The sequence below is a fragment of the Canis aureus genome, chromosome 14 (genome assembly GCF_053574225.1).
Source record: "Canis aureus isolate CA01 chromosome 14, VMU_Caureus_v.1.0, whole genome shotgun sequence".
Taxonomy (NCBI): Eukaryota; Metazoa; Chordata; class Mammalia; order Carnivora; family Canidae; genus Canis; species Canis aureus.
Window position 1 is genome coordinate 6,638,143 of NC_135624.1, and position 16,877 is coordinate 6,655,019.

The window sequence follows — 16,877 nt, forward strand, 5'->3', positions numbered from 1 at the left end:
CTATTGACCTATATAAAGAAACAGCATTTTTGGCTTTATCGGTAAAGCAAAGTAACATGCTGGCATGTGGGACTCTCTGAAGTCTACCTAAACTGTCTCTCTAGGGATGATATTTTCCCTTCACCCAACAGTAATGAACAAATATCAGATGACAGAGACTTCCTTTTCACTATAGAGCACATGGGCATGTTCATGCCACCCTCAGATTATGCCAGGAATCACTTTGGGGGTCACCATAGACATGAATAAATGAGTACCTCAATCATTTCCATATGTGTGAAAGAAATTTGATAATGACCTCAAATGATCTTCACAAAACCCAAGAGTGAGCTGAATTTCTTTGGGAAACATTTAGGAAGCCTGTGCTAGAGTATCACAGCAAACCAAGAGCTAAAAAAGACACAAAAAGAAATGCCAGGCCTGGCCCATTTTGCCCTTTGGTTGAAGAGATCAGACAGACTTGGAGAAAATAGATAGCATTTTACTCTATCTCTCTTGCCCCATGTTGACCTCATGGAGTCCTTCTGTCTTTGGCGTCCACACACCCACCATGTCCATTAATCATTTCTTCCATCTTCATGATCCTTCCCACCCTTCCACACCCACACACACCCCTTGGCCTCCTTTCCTTCTGGGCACAATCTGAGATGCTTATGATCTCTCCACAGAACCCTAACTATCTTTGTCTTTTTCTTTTTAACCCTGGATCCACCCTGTATTCTGTGTTCTCTGCTCCAATATTCAACACTCCTGGAGAAAAACCATGTAACCACAGAGATGTGTGGAAGAAGCCATGCCGAAAGGACTACTAGAGAATGTTAGTTTCCCAATTAGAAGGTAAGTTTTTAGAGAGCAGGAACTGTAACTCAGGCTGTTTTGCTAACCCTGAGGACACCCTAGCATGCTTAATAATCCTTGTTGCAAGGCAGTTAATACCAAAACCAAAAAACTTAGGAAAAAAAATAATTAAATAAGGTCCATAAAATGCAGTTTATCTATCAGCATTAGATAAACTGATTTTTCAAATTTTCACACATGGTTCATATGAAAATAAACACAGCTATTCCAAAATAAAACATTCAGTAAAGTAGTTTTAGAAGGCAGTCATACTTAAAAAACAATTAGTAAAAGTTATTCTGTGGATTTCAGTTACTTTGTGAAGAGTTGTAAAGCTCTTCAAACTTATTTTATAATTCAGAATAATTTTTAACAAGCTCTTTCTTCCTATTGATTAAAGCAATGTAGTAAGATCTCACTTTCTTTACTACGTGAAAAACCACCTCTAAAACTTCATCAAATAGAAGCCATTCATATCTGTGTTTCTTCAGGGAAAAATAGAAGCACCTTTCCATGTTAACCAGAAAGGTAAATATCAGAAGAATCCTGATATAACTCATCTGCAGAGAGAAAAGAGTCAACATCCTATCAGGGCAATAGTCACTATGAAGCATAAATTTTCAGTGTGACATTGCTGCATGAACAGGGGGCCCCATGGAGCCTTGCACACTTTGAGCTAACACTAGAAATGAAAAATGTTCTTCCCTCACACCAGTGGCAAACCTGTCTCAGAGCTGGGTGGGGGTCACTGCTTTGCCAAGCCAAATGCACCACAGGCCACAACCCTCATATCAGCTTGGCAGGAAGAAACCTAAATGTTGCCTGATTCTCCTACAAATGTAATAATATCCGACAAGAGACTGATTGGACAGCTCACGATGTCATTTCCTCTAATTAAAGAATGCTTGCAAAAAACCAAAATAGCCACAAAGCACTGTCAGCAAAGCAATCAGCAGCGACAATTAGCTGTCAGCTCACAAGCCTGAGCTGAGCCTTGTGTAGGGAGCAGGGCTTCTTGTTGTGGGTTTTCAAATCAGCATGACTGTAGGAGTCAAGGATGAAAAGGCTGCACAAAGGGGCCAGACCCTGTTGCACACCAATGGGTTAGGGGAGTAGCAGCAGCTTGTTTGTCGGTTGGTGCGTTGCTGTGTAGCAATGGAGGAGACCCTATGAAGAGCCTTTCAGTGTGCTCCCAACATAACTAGAAGTCTGCTGGCTACAGCCCATCCTACATTCACCACAAATCACCCTTCTCTTCCTGGGATAATGCTACCCACTCTTTGCAATGTATACACTTTGTCTGCATCTCCTGTGTGAGGAATTCACAAACTTCAGTGCCTGTGACTCTCCCTTTTCTCAACTCCTATAGCCGATTACTGTCTATACTACAAGGTCATTAACGACAGGCATTGAGAAAAGTATATAAAGAAACAAATATAACACAGCTGTGTCACACTAGGGAATAATATATGCTAAGATCATGGGTGTGTTTTTGTGTGTGTAGGACACACACATATGGATATAACAATTATTCAGAGGTGCACCATGCTCTCCTCCCCAGCACCATTCTCTGGGCACATAAAACTGTCTTCTGAAAACTACTGGAAGGTGACTGCTTCCTTTAGCTGCATTCCTTCACTCATCCTCCAGGGGGTGACTTCTCAAGTGGCTGAGACTGAGTGAAGGAAAGAACTCAGACGTCTGGGCACCCTCCCTTCTACTTCTGGCCTCAGTATTATTTATTTTTCTTTCCCATGAAAGAATATTTCAGCAGCAAAAGTAATTGGAGACCTGATTATAGCTGACCCTGACCATAATTTAAGCTCCTCCAACCCAGCATCCCTGAGAATAAAGCCAAGATTTAGCTCCCTGTCTACAGTCTGCATTTAGTTCCTCACCCATAGCAAAGCTAGCCCTGATTTCCTTCATAGCAGTAATATGCGCAACTCAAAGATCCATTTCCCAGATTGCAGCTAAGGCTGACCACGGACACTAAAGTAGAATTCAGTGGCCTTGGACAACTGAGACAACTCTTTGCCTGGGTTGCCTCCATCAGGAGCCATGACCTTGTGCCCTCCTCAACCTGCTGAGAACACATACATGATGGTCCCATGGTGAAAAAAGCATGTTAAAACAAATTAATAATATCACCAGATCTCTCTGACTTCATGTCTCCCACTAAGGGGTAGGACAGGCAGGCCTTAAAATACCTGGGTAGAAAGCAAAAGGAAAAATAAGAGGAAAGCAGACACTCTAATCCAGTGCGGCTGGCTTTTTTACGGTATCAAAGGAAAGAGAACAACTTAAGAACTGGGATAAATGTAAAAATTAACTTTCATTGAAAGTTGAGAAAAAACAAAGAAAATTCAAATTCTGGCAACACAGTCTCATTGTTGCATCATAAATTACTCAAAGTTGGGAAGCTTCGAAAGCTGATGGCTCTTGGCAAACACCTTGACAGAGGGATGGATCCTTGCTAGGACCCTTTGGGCCTGGTTTTGAAGCAACAATAGAAGCTTCATGCAGGAGCCTGTTTCTTCAGCTGAAACCAAGGTGGAGAGGAATGCCAGACTGCCTCTATGAGGCCGACTACATAGGTCTAAGAAACACCTTTATAAGAAGCAACAGAAAAATCCCTGCTACAAGAGTCAAGGTTTTGAGTGCTAAGAACCAAAACTCAAGAAAGAATTTGAAAATAAGAAGTTTTAAGTATGCATATCAATGATTATTGTTCAATTAAATTCAGTAATTTAACTAGAAAATTCATTTAAATGCCTTATTTTTGTTCACTATGTCCCTGGTTTATTCTTAAGGTAGGATTACCTTCACAATATTTTGACTTTGAAGGATTTTAATCTCATTATTAAAAGCACAGTTGGCTAAAAATGAAAAGAAACAGAAACAGTGATTATGTAAAACACCGCTTCTCAAAGATCCAAGTGCATAAAATCCCTCTGGATCTTGTTAAAATGCAGGTTCTGGGGATCCCTGGGTGGCGCAGCGGTTTGGCGCCTGCCTTTGGCCCAGGGCGGGACCCTGGAGACCCGGGATCGAATCCCACGTTGCGCTCCCGGTGCATGGAGCCTGCTTCTCCCTCTGCCTGTGTCTCTGCCTCTCTCTCTCTCTCTCTCTCTCTCTGTGACTGTCATAAATAAATAAAAATTTTAAAAAAATGCAGGTTCTGATTCAGCAGGTCTGAATGGGACCCGCATTCTGCATTTCTAATAAGCCCTCAGCGGCTGCTGCTGCAGCTACTGGTCCCTGGACCACCTTTGGAATAGCAAGGATGCAGAGGGTTAAACATATCTAAGCTACAAGATGATGTGACTGCTCCTGGGATAGCTGGGGAATCATGATATTGGACTCCTAGGTGCTGTGGACATCAGGTGTTCTTCAGGATACTACACTTTACACCCCTTTTCTGAGAAGCTACAAACCTCTGCAGTTGCCTGCCTATGGTCTCTGTCCTCTTCTTTTCCCGTGACTCTCTTTCTCCTCTCCTTCTCTTGAAAGGCAACAAGGGCAGAGAGAGGCACTCTTCCTCCTTTCCTCACCCCAGCCCTCAGAATCAAGCTATTCTATTGTGTGATTCCTGCCACTGTAGGCAGTTACTTCCTGAGAAGTTAAAGAGAATACCAAGTAGAGCCAACCCAAGAGAAGAAGAAAATTTAAAGCCTCTCAGCTTTCCCATTAAGTTTTGGATTGTGGTTTTATTGCCTTCTTTTGATTCGGCTTTCCACCATTTCTGACTGGCATTTTTATTTACAATCTAAGTGTTCCTTTAATACCAGTGGCTCTTAGAAAGCTGCAACATCGTTCTGTATCCACTGAAGATACAGAAAACCCCAGAAAAAGCTGCATAATCAACAGAAGCATAACTTGTTATGAGCCAGTCGAAGAGCTAAGGTTACAAGACAACCAGGTGAACTAATTTAGAGAATGGCATGGACCTCCAAGGACAGATGGGACACACAGACTGTCGCCTTTGACAGAGTGCTGTCGGAGAAAGTAGTCATCATAAAAGCAGGGAGGAAGAAAACAGCCAAAATGTTCATGAGTCCTCAAGGGCTAGTGTGTGCTAGCATGACAGTATGGAGTCCCTGGGAGCCTCTTTCAAGCTTGTTTTCCCATAGGTTTCCAGTGCTACTCCTGAGAAGGATTAAGGGCAGGGTCGGAGACAGAAGAGTGATCCTTTAGAAGGACCAAGAAACCCATCCACTTCTCACAACTTTATTCCACGTTAAGCAAGAGGTGTTTTGTTTTGTTTTTTTTTAAGATTTTATTTATTTATTCATGAGAGACACAGAGAGAGGGAGAGGCAGAGACACAGGCAGAGGGAGAAGCAGGCTCCATGCAGGGAGCCTGACGTGAGACTTGATCCCAGGTCTCCAGGATCAGGCCCTGGGCTGAAGGCGGTACTAAACTGCTGAGCCACCCGGGCTGCCCAAGCAAGAGTTTTAAACCACTGGGAAAGGAGCAGAAAACCTTCCTACTCCGAAGATCCAAGCAAAGATCCACCGATTCTTGAGAAAGGCAGAAGCAAAAGCTATCTGCCCTGATGGACGGACAACAAACTCTCAAATTCAGAATCTGGTCCTGACACAAAGAAGAGGTCTGCTATAACCCATGGAGGGGCAGGAAGCCGTCTCCCGCTAAGACACCCAGAGACACAAGGCAGAGATTGGCTGCCATGAAGAAGAGGAGGAACAGAGACAAAGGTCAGGTCCCAAAGTGTAGACACACAGGCCTGCCCAAGACTGAGGCTGGACCAGCAGAACTGACAACCCCACCACCACTGCCACTGCATTACACTGAGCACTGAGCAAGAACACTCTACTCCTAGGTGAGCACCAACGTGGAGAGATTCAGTGGAGCAGGTGTGGCAGGTCTGCTGAAAGCAGAGAATGGAGTTTGACAGTGGGAAAAGCCCTCTGGCACACCAGCCACACTAAGCATAAGGTAACTACTGGCCACCAGTGGAGAATGGTGGAGTCTAGTGGACTGAAGGTAACTACAGCAACCAGAAGCTCAACCCCACCCTACTAAGTCTCTACTAACTACCGATCTTGTCATCTGCTAACAAGATTAACACAACTCCTTGTAAGGATTTCTTAGGACACAAAACTGATACCCATAAAAGAAAAAGATTGATAACTTGAAAGCTGAACTTCGTGAAAAATAAAAACTTCTGTTCTTTTAATGACACTTTTAAGAATATGAAGAAACAAGCCACAGACTGGCAAAAGGTATTTGCAAGCACATGTTTGATAAAGGGTTTATATCCCTAATATATTCAATTATGGATCAGTAACAGAAAGGTAATGTAAGTTTAAAAATGGGTGAACAATTTGAACAGACACTTCACCAAAGAAGATATACAGACAGTAAACAAGCATATGAAATGGTGTTCACATTATTAATCACTGGGGAAATGAGAATGAAAGCTACAATGAGGTACCACTGTATACCAACACAAAATGCTAAAATTACAAAGACTAATTAATATCAAGTGCTGGGAGGCTGAGGAACATCTAAACTTTCATGTATTGATGACTGAAATGCAAAATGATACAGTTACTTTTAAAACAGCCAGAGGAATTTTTCTCAAATAGTACTAAAAATATAGTTGCTATACTTACCACATGATCCAATAATCCTACTTCTAGTAACTTAAAACATATATCTATACAAAGATCCATTAACTAAAGATTATAGTAGCTTTATTCATATAACCAAAAACTACAAACAATCCATGTTCATTAATTGATGAATGGATGAACACATTGTGGTACATTCACACAATGGAATTCTACTTAGCAATAGAAAAGAAAAAAACTATTGATATAGGCAAAAACATGCATGAATCTCAAAACTTTATGCTAAATGAAAGAAGTCTGAAACGAAAGTCTACATACTCTGCAACTTCACTTACATATTATGAAAAGAGAAAATTCTGCGACAGACATCAGATCAGTAGTTGTCAGGGCTGCCACTAGGGAAAGTACATCTACTGCCAAGGAACGCACTTTCAGGTGTTGGCTATCCTCTGCATTGTTACTCTGGTGGTTACATGATTTTATACATTTGCTGAAACTTATCAAATCATAAATTTCAAGAGAGTGCATTTTACTGTGTGTTAATTATTCCTCAGAAGGCCAAACCAAAATAAATAAACAGATAAATTGTACAAAAGGATGCTGCTTGGTCAAGTTGTATCCACAAAGAAAAATTAATCTTGACCCTCTACTTCACATCATACACAATAAAATCAATTTCAGATGTATTATAAATCAAAATGTAAAAGTGAAATAATATAGCTTTCAGGAGGAAACAGAAAACATCTTTCTGAACTTAGAATAAGACCAAGATTTCTTAAATAGGACACATAGTGTCAACCACAAAAGAAAAAAGCCATTTTACCTTTGTACCAGTTGCACCATTTTAAAGGAATTTAAGAGAGTGAAAGGTAAACCACAGGAAAAAGAGAATATATTTACAACACATACATCTTGCAAAAGCTCAAATCCAAAATACATATTATTAAAAATGTCTACAATTCGGGATCCCTGGGTGGCGCAGCGGTTTGGCGCCTGCCTTTGGCCCAGGGCGCGATCCTGGAGACCCGGGATCGAATCCCACGTCGGGCTCCCGGTGCATGGAGCCTGCTTCTCCCTCTGCCTGTGTCTCTGCCTCTCTCTCTCTCTCTCTCTCTCTCTGACTATCATAAATAAATAAAAATGTTTAAAAAAAAAAAAGATTTAAAAATGTCTACAATTCAATTAGAAAGATGATTCAATAAGACAATTCAATTTTTTTCAAAAGACATGAATATTCACCTCAATATTTTTTAAGATTTGAAAGGGACTTTCATAAAACAAAGTACACAGTTAATTAACATATGAAAATGTACTCAACTATATCAGTCAGGGAAATACAAATTAAAACTACAATATGATTCTACACACCTACCAACAGAGCTTTATTTTTTTATTTTTTTTTATTTTTTATTTTTTTATGATAGTCACAGAGAGAGACAGAGAGAGAGGCGGAGACATAGGCAGAGGGAGAAGCAGGCTCCATACACTGGGAGCCCGACGTGGGATTCGATCCCGGGCCTACCAGGATCGCGCCCTGGGCCAAAGGCAGGCGCTAAACCGCTGTGCCACCCAGGGATCCCCCAACAGAGCTTTAATTAAAAAAACAACCAATCAAACAAACAAAACAAAAAATATCTTGTATTAGAAAAAATATGGAAAATCAGAACCATCACATATTCCTGATGGACATGTAAATTTTTAAATTAATGCAAACATTTTGAAAAACTCTTTGATAGAGTTTGATACAGCTGAACATATACCTACTCCAAGACTCAGAAATTCCCTTCCTGTATACAAAACCAACAGAAATTGCAAAGATAGCCAAAACCAAAACTTACCAAAACTGACTCAAGAAGAAATATAAAATCTAAATAAATCAGAAATTAAAACAGTAGGTGAAATTCTTCCCTCAAAGAAAACACCATGCCCCGACTGTTTTAGTGTCAAGTATCATCACCCAATCAAGTAGCCAGTAATTCTAATACTTTGAAAACCATTCCTGACAGGGAAAATACTAGACAGGAAAATTTTAGCCAATCTCAGGACATAATTTAGAAACTACATCTCACTGAGTACAGAAAGGATAAAGTACATTGACCAAGTTGGATTTATCTTAGCAATGCAAGATAGCTTAACACTTGAAAATCCATACATGTAAATTACTATGAGTAAAATTTTTATCAAAGGATAAAAATAATTTGATCACCTCAGTAGATTAGCAAAACATTCAATAAAATTCAATGTGCAGGTGAACTAATTTACTTTTTTAAAAGTCTTTTTAAAGATTTATTTATTTATTCTTCATTTCTTCTTTATTTTTTTTTAATTTAAATTCAATTTGCCAACACATGGTATAACACCATTGCTCATCATATCATGTGCTCTCCTTAATGAGGGTCACCCAGTTATCCCATTCCCCCTGCCCAGCAACCATCAGTTTGTTTCCCAGATTTAACATGGTTAAATGTTTTATTTGTCTTCCTCTCTAATTTTTCCCCATTCAGTTTCCCCCATTCCCTTATGGTCCCTTGTGCTATTTCTTATATTCCACATATGAGTGAAACCATATAATTGTCTTTCTCAGATTGACTTATTTCACTTAGCATAATGAGCTAATTTACTTTTAATCAACTAGGAGTAGGAAAGAAACTTCTTAATCTGATAAAGAATATTGGTAAAATATCTCCATCAAATTATCTACCATAATTGATTTGATACAATTTAACTACTGTTAGATGTTTGGATTCTCTCCTCTTTGTTTCATTTGGCTACTATAATTTATGTTGTGATAAACATCTTTGTGCTTGTTAATAAAGTTGCCTAACCTCTCTGTGCCTCAATTTCCTCATGTACAAGATGGGAATAAGGCAGCAGCTGACTCCTAGGGCCATGCAAGGATAAAATAAGATGTTGAATTTAGGTCTTAGGGAGTCTTGGGAGAGAAGTGTGGCTTATAAATCTGAAAACTTGGGATGCCTGGGTGGCTCAGTGGTTGAGCATCTGCCTTTGGCTCAGGGCGTGATCCTGGGGTCCCGGGATCGAGTCTCACATCGGGTTCCCTGCGGGGAGCCTGCTTCTCCCTCTGCCTGTGTCTCTGCCTCTCACTATGTATCTCTCATGAATAAATGAATAAAGCCTTTAAAATAAATAAATAAATCTGAAAACTTTTGTTCTGTATTTACCTGGTGGCAGATTTCTCAAAGCACGCTGTAGGCTCAAGTCAGAAGAAGTCACTCTGTCAAAAACAAAGAAAGTTCTTGTTTTAGGTTGTCAGGAACTAAGGGTATGATGTGGAATGCAGCCAGTGATGGGAACTATCACTTGCTCCAGGATTCTCCTGCATAATTGATAACTTCTGTCCCTCCTAATCTCCTTCCCTTTAATCAAGTGAGAATGGCTACTACATGTTCTTTGCATCTGCTCTTGACCTATAGCATTCCATTTTTTCACAGCAGCCAGAAAGATGATTCTAAAATTTAACCATGATACACCATACCCCTCCTGAAACCCCTTCACAGCTTCCTCTTACTTTGGGCAACTTCTTTATTATGTCCTAGAAAGTCTTTCATTATCTGATGCCCATCTACTTCTCTAGCTCTGTTTCTCATCTCTGCTCCAGCTATACTGTACTTCCTTCAGCTTCTCCTTCCCCGCCACTTCTCTGCTTTCATACACATTGTTCTCTCCTCTACTAGGATGACCTCTTCCCCTCCCCCACTCACCTCCACCTGTCTTATTCCTACTTTCCTTCCATTCTGCACTCAAGTGTTACTTCCTCAGTCAGCCATCTACTCCGCTGGACCATCTTAAGTTTCTCCATTTACACTTCAAAGAAGTCGGCACTCTTCTGTAACATCATTCATGCAACTACTAATTCAGTATATCTTGCCTTCCCTGTGAGCCCAGGAATCACAGTTGTTTTGTTCACAGCTATATCTTTATGCCTCACCCAGGCCTGTTCTTACAGTAAAACTTAATAAATATTTATAGAGTAAAAGAATTACTAAACTAATCCCTCACTTCTTAACTTTCTAACTTATCTTTTGATTCATGCTGCCAATTTAAAAGACTTTCTACTTTACTACTACATATCATTGATTATTAAGATTCATTGATTGTAAGAGACAATGCTGCTTCATATAGCAATAAGGGAAAGAAAATCGGCTGCACAATAAACTGTGATGCAACACTATGATTTAGAATTTTTATTTCATACTTATTTAAAGAGCTCTACTGGACTTATGTAAGACCTGAGTTTTATCATATCAGTATAAAAGGAAAACATGAAAAAGTGGGTGGAATAAATTGCTATGCAAATTTACTTTGGTTTAGGTATTCACATTCAGAAGCCACTCTTTGAATCATATTTGACACATATTTGAGTGTATTTTCCTACACAATACTGTCCTCTCTGCCACCAAGAGCTTTAGTAATGCAACATTTCCTAAAAGAGAACTCATGTATTATATTTGGGATTTTCTTCTAAGCTTTTGATACTTTTCCGTAAGTGTTGGCAAGAAAATCTTACTAATAGATGCCATAGGATTTCAGTCAACACTTAGGACTTAGATTCCTTTTTCAGATCCCTCAAAGGGATCGCTGACTGAAACAAGACGGGGTTGCAGTTGTCTTGTCATGCTACCAGAACTACCAAGTTCACACATGCCCAGACAATGTAACTACAGCACAACTGCCACCTGACCAATTGCAACAAAAGGTGCTTTTGGTTGTAGACACATTCTGGTAACAGAGTTTCAAAATGTGAGAAAAATAAAACTTGTCTTAGAATCAACAAAATACGAGAGGTTAAAAAAGACTCTTCAGATAATTTAGGAAAGTTCATAAAAGGAAGAATGCAAATTCTCTCTCTCTCTCTCTCTCTCACACACACACACACACACACACACACATATACACACACACACACACAGTCAAAAGCATAACCAGAAATTTTGACTTGTCACACACTGAAATAGGGAGATAGGTGCTCTAGGCACTGGGCTGAGGGGTAGAGGATAAATTTAGCCACCCTCCTCCAGCCAGGCCTTGGCATTGGTGCTTCCACCATGGAGTAAGAAGGCATTTCTCAACTTTCCACTAGTCCAGCCATGCCCTCATGGACAGAGTCCTTCCCAAGGTGTGTCCTCTCCCTAATTGCTTTTTAACCTATTAAAATACTTTTTTTTCCTTCTTATTCTGTGTGTATGATTAAAAGATATGAGAGAGATCTACCTACTTAACAGACTTTCAGCCATATAATACAGTGTTGTTAACTAGAGGCACAACGTGGTATAGCAGGTTCTCTAGAACTTGTCATTCTTGTATAATTGAATATACTTCTTGTAAGTGGAATCACACAGGACTGCCTTATTTCACTTAGGATAATTCCCTCAAGGTTCATCCATGTTGTTGCAAATGACAGGATTTCTTTCTTTTTAGGCCAAACACTATTCCATTATAGGAATATACCTGTAAAATACCATTTTTGAGAACACCATCTTAAAGTAAAAGGAAAATTCTTAGAAATGTGCCATCATGTTAGAGCAGACCAAACTATAGTGCCAGAGGTTCCCTCATTCCCAATCCAGGATTTCAGGGTCTTGGGGTCTCAATGTATGAATGCTCAACTATGCAGGGAAAAGGAGCAGAAAAGAGATACCACCGGAAAATCCAGTGGGCCTCTCTGTGAGCCAGTTTCCTCATCTGTAAAACAGTCATATTCAGGGTCCCAGGAAGAAAGAGATTACACACTCAAATGGAGTTTTAATGAAGGGGTTATTTGGACAGGGTTAAGGAAACTGCCAACAAATAGTGAAGTAGATACTTTCTAATGGCCAAATCCAAGGGGAAGCCAGAGGGCAGATAAACTCATTGGTGTGATCCTTGGAGATCCCTGTCCCTGGGCTCAGAATAACATGGAGTAGGGGCAAGACTAGACCTCGGAAGACGGAGAAGACCCAGTACGCATCATCTCTGTGTTCCCATAGAATTCCAATATTCTACGACCATTTTGGTACAGAACTAAGCTTTGCTACAGTAAGAAGAAAAATTCTGTTTACTCCAAAGATTTGAGGATAATCCACCAGGATGCATTTTCTCATCATTCTGTGTGCATAGCTCAGATAACAGCACTCATTTGTTGCTCTTGGAAACAGCTCAGATTAAGAACATTGCACTAAGCAGTCCCTGTTTTCCTTTAACTGAGCTCTTACAAATATAGCAGGATTCTGTTTGGAGCTAGTAATTGATGTTTCCCCCTCCTCGTCTTATCCCCTGAGACCCTCCCTTTTTCCAGAAGGAGGATCCTGTAGTGTCCACCACCTCACAGAAGAGATGTTCCTGCAGGGGCAGAGAAGATTTTTGGCTTTCTAAACCCCAGCACTTAGTCTCAGAACACAGACAACAGAGCCAGAGCAATGCTTACCACCTGCTTCTGCCCCTAACCCCATACCCAGAGGATTATTCTGTTAAGAGAGAAAGGACTGAGCAGACATATGTTCCCTGAGCACAGGGCTCCCAAATCCTTTCCCTACAAGCTGAGATGGTAAACAGTAAATTTCCCTCTTCTCACTCAAACTCATTTTCAAATCTTTCCTACTTTTCCTACCTAGGCCATGCTCCAGGTCCCACCTCACCTACCCAACACTGGCTCTCCGGTGGCAGCGAAGACTACAGGCCTCAGGAGTCACAGGGATGCTCAATCCTATGAGACAAGTGTGAGATTTTTAATTGCAAGAATCAAGGATCCTTTCAAAAGTTTCATTTTGAAAAATGGTTGCTTCTAGGGAAGTTCCCAGTATCATCTGTTCCAAGGACTCGGGCAAAGGTGCTGACCAGTTTCTAGCATCTCTGCTTTCCTGAATTTGGAGGCAATGCCATGCTCTAAAATGCATGGAGTTTTGCTGTAACTGTTCTGTAGACATCCAACTGGGCAGCACTGGCCATTAGAGAGGTGTCACACAGTGCTGTGAAAGCTCTCTCAGAAGAGGGGAGTCACACTGGGTTAGGATAAAAACCCATTTGGAAAAAAATAAAAATAAGTTTTCTGAGTAAAACATGTCATTTCTCCTTTCAGAGGAATTAGGCTATTTCCAAGTGGTGCCATACTGTGAAAAAAACTTCTGGCAAATAAACTAAAAGAAAGAGGGAGGCTGCCATTCTGCCCATTTGGAAGGGCGACTGTAGGTGGGCTGGAGAATTCAATAACTGTCTGGATGACTGTGGCCAAATTGCTTAACCTTTCTGTGTTTCATTTTTCTCATGTGCAAAAATGCCAGAGTTCAGATTAAGATAATTTTGACGTCCCTTCCAACTCTAAGAATATATGACTTTCAAGCGGGAAAGGGACTTTCCAGTTCAGAGTCCAAGGATTTGCTATTGAAAAATGAAGCAAAGAAAGAAGAAAGCACTGCCATTATCAGCCAAGGGGGCTGTAAGTCTGACAAATAACAGAAAAGAAGTGCTCTGTGGATCCTGTCACTTGACACGTTATGGCTGCATTCCCATCTTGGATGATACCATACGAATGGGCTATTCCATGCATCTCAAGAATGCCCCGACCATATTAGGAATACTCCTAAGTGGCTCCTCTGTGACATTACACAGTACTGTTCCTGACATGGCCATTTCAGTCAGCTTCAGACTCAACTCTAGATGAAAATATTACAGTTGGATGATTTGTCAAGTGCTAAGTCTAATCCTTGCAGCTCTTTTTTCAGAGTCCTTAAAAAGAAGAGTGCCAGATGTTATACTTGTATATTTAATTGGAAACTGAATGGGGAAAAAAACAAAACGCAGCAAGCCTAGTTGTAATATTTAACTGTTTTTGAAAAACCACCATCTAAACATACCAAAAATAACATATTTTCAAAACCGTGACAAGTCAAACGTCTCTCGAATACAAAAAAATAAGTCAGTCATGAGCCATTCAGAGTAAAGCAATCTGTCAGTTGTAAAATATAAGTACTCCTTTATAAGTAGCTTGCGTGTTTCCAACTCTCAATAAATACCATGCTAACATATCAAAAATGTTCAGAGAGAATTCCATCAGTGTCAGAAAACACTAATTAATCAGTTACTTGGTTAACATCAGCCTGGATCTCCCACAAGCACTTAGCACGTATCATCTATTCTCTGGCTATCCCTTTCTACTTATCACACAAGCCAGGAACCTGAACATTATTTAATACTCTTCCTCTCATCAATAACCAAATTGGTCTCCTATTCTCTGTCCCTACTTCTATTACCTAGATCAAGCCCTCACCCTCTATCTACTGTGGGCAATTTCAAGGTCTTTTAGCCTTCAATGTCTTCAATTAATTCAACTATCCTTGACATTTATCTTTTTCAAATACACATTTGATATGTCATTTGCCTGCTCAGGCCCACTCTTAAATGGGTAACTTACAGGAAGGATTTAAACTTCAACATGTTGTCCCCCCCTCATACTCCATGCTCCAGCCTTGTCACACTGCTTATAGTTTTCCAATGATTGTGATATCCAGGTCTCTATGTCCTCTAATCAAGCAACTCCTCCCCATCCCACCTCCAAAAGGGTCCAATCTAACAATTCTGCTTCTTTCAAGATGAAAATTCCCCCTTGAGCCAACGCAGTCTGTCCCTTACCTCTCTCTTCACCTGATACTCTCCCCATTCTCCACTGCTCAGCACCAGCTGTACCAGCCCTCTGGAGGGTCTGCTTCCCTCCTCCAGGCAGCCATTTGTACACATTGGAGGCCCTTTTCTAACTACTCTGCACTTACCTAACTTGAACTCATTCTTTGGGTCTCAAGTTCAATATGACTCCCTGTGAGAGACCTTCTCTAACCTCCCAAAAGAAAATCTGGTTCTGCTACACATTCTGTAGACTACTCTTCTTTTCCCTATTGTACCTAATCATGGCTGATGGTTATATGTTTATCATTGTGGTTATTCATTCTAAGCCCATTACCCTCAATGGACACTTACCTCTGTGAAGTAGAGACGGTTCAGGTCCAAAGTTTACCTCCAAAGGCTAGCACAGTGCCTAGCACACAATAAAAGTTTTTCAACCAACTCACGGTACTGTGAGCTTCACTTACTTTGTAAAAGTTCCTTCCATTCCTCTCCAAGCCCCCACATCTTAAAGCTACTGGGTCGGGTGGGTTATCGGGAGGAACCTTGGTCTTTCTAAAGCCTGGGACCATCTTGCAAGGCACCCACTTTTCCTCCCACCTTTCCTTTACTCCAGCCCATTAACTCATCTCAGATTCTCCATCACTCAATTATAAAAAGCAAAGAGCAGACCTGGCAAAGATGGAACTATCTTTAGAGAATTGGAGAGGAAAAAGAAACTGAGTGGGTAAAAGCAAAATTCTCCGAGGAAGAAAAGGGGCAGAATTTCAAACACTGCATGTTTACAGTACGTATTACTTAAGCACACACACCCTGTATACACACACAGAGACGGCAAGATCAAAAGAGGTAGAAGAAGCACAATGGATCAAATGGCTTCCGGTCTTAAAACCTGCTTAAGAGCATTTCGATATGGACTATATATTGGGTGATTTGGAAATTATTGTTAATTGGCTTGGGTATAATCATGACACTGCAGTTATGTAGAATAATGTCCCTGTTGTCAGGAGAAGCATGTGGAAGTATTTAGGGGTGAAATATCATGATGTTCTTAACCTACATTCAAGTGGGTCAAAAAAAGAATGTGCATATTTATAGATCAATTCCACTTGAACACAAACTTAATCCAATGTGTGTATCTGTGGAACAAACAAGAGAGAGAAAGCACATGCAGCAAAATGAAGAAGCTGTGACTAATGTACTATTCTGTCAACTTCTCTGTAGGTCAATTTTAAAAATAAAAAGGAATGAAAAAGAAATAATAATAAGTAAGGAAATAAAGTCCCTTTTATGTATCCACTAAATATTCTCCTTTGAAGCTCTAACTGCATTGACCTGAGGGGGAAACAATGTCCACACCTTTTCATATTGAGATGGTCTATGAAGCCCTCAGGGAACCCAGGCTTCTGATAGAAAAGTAACAGCTTCTGGGCAGTGCCAGTAGGTGGGTAGAACAGGGAAGACTCAAACTAATCTCTTCAGCATTTCCTGATGGCCTCCGCACAGTGGCCCCTGCACAGGCAGTCTCCTTTCTATGAACTTCTTTGCCCTTGTACTGCCCCTCCTGATAAATGACCAGAGATTCAAACATTGGTATGAATGCAGCCCCCAATCCTCCAGTAACTTATTCTAAGAGTGACTACTTAATTTATTATTCAAATGAACATACTTTTGATAGTGAAAAAGGATGCTAACAGACAGGATGCTAGGACTATCCCAGGAAAACTGGAACTATCTCAGGGATATTTGGATATATGGTCATCCTATTTATCTCCCTTGAGCGGATATATTAGACAAATACATAAATCATGGTAATAGCAATGTTCATTT

At 40.4% G+C, this 16,877-nt stretch overlaps 1 protein-coding gene across 4 annotated transcripts in view; it reads right to left on the reverse strand.

Annotated features, from left to right (window-relative positions):
* The window catches only part of NCALD (neurocalcin delta), a 369,475-nt gene that overhangs the window by 246,381 nt on the left and 106,217 nt on the right, over positions 1 to 16,877 (reverse strand). For all 4 annotated transcript variants that reach the window (XM_077846817.1, XM_077846816.1, XM_077846820.1 and 1 more), the window contains exon 2: positions 9,617 to 9,669. The gene's annotated coding sequence lies outside the window, so the exon portion shown is untranslated. The remainder of the gene's footprint in view (positions 1 to 9,616; positions 9,670 to 16,877) is intronic.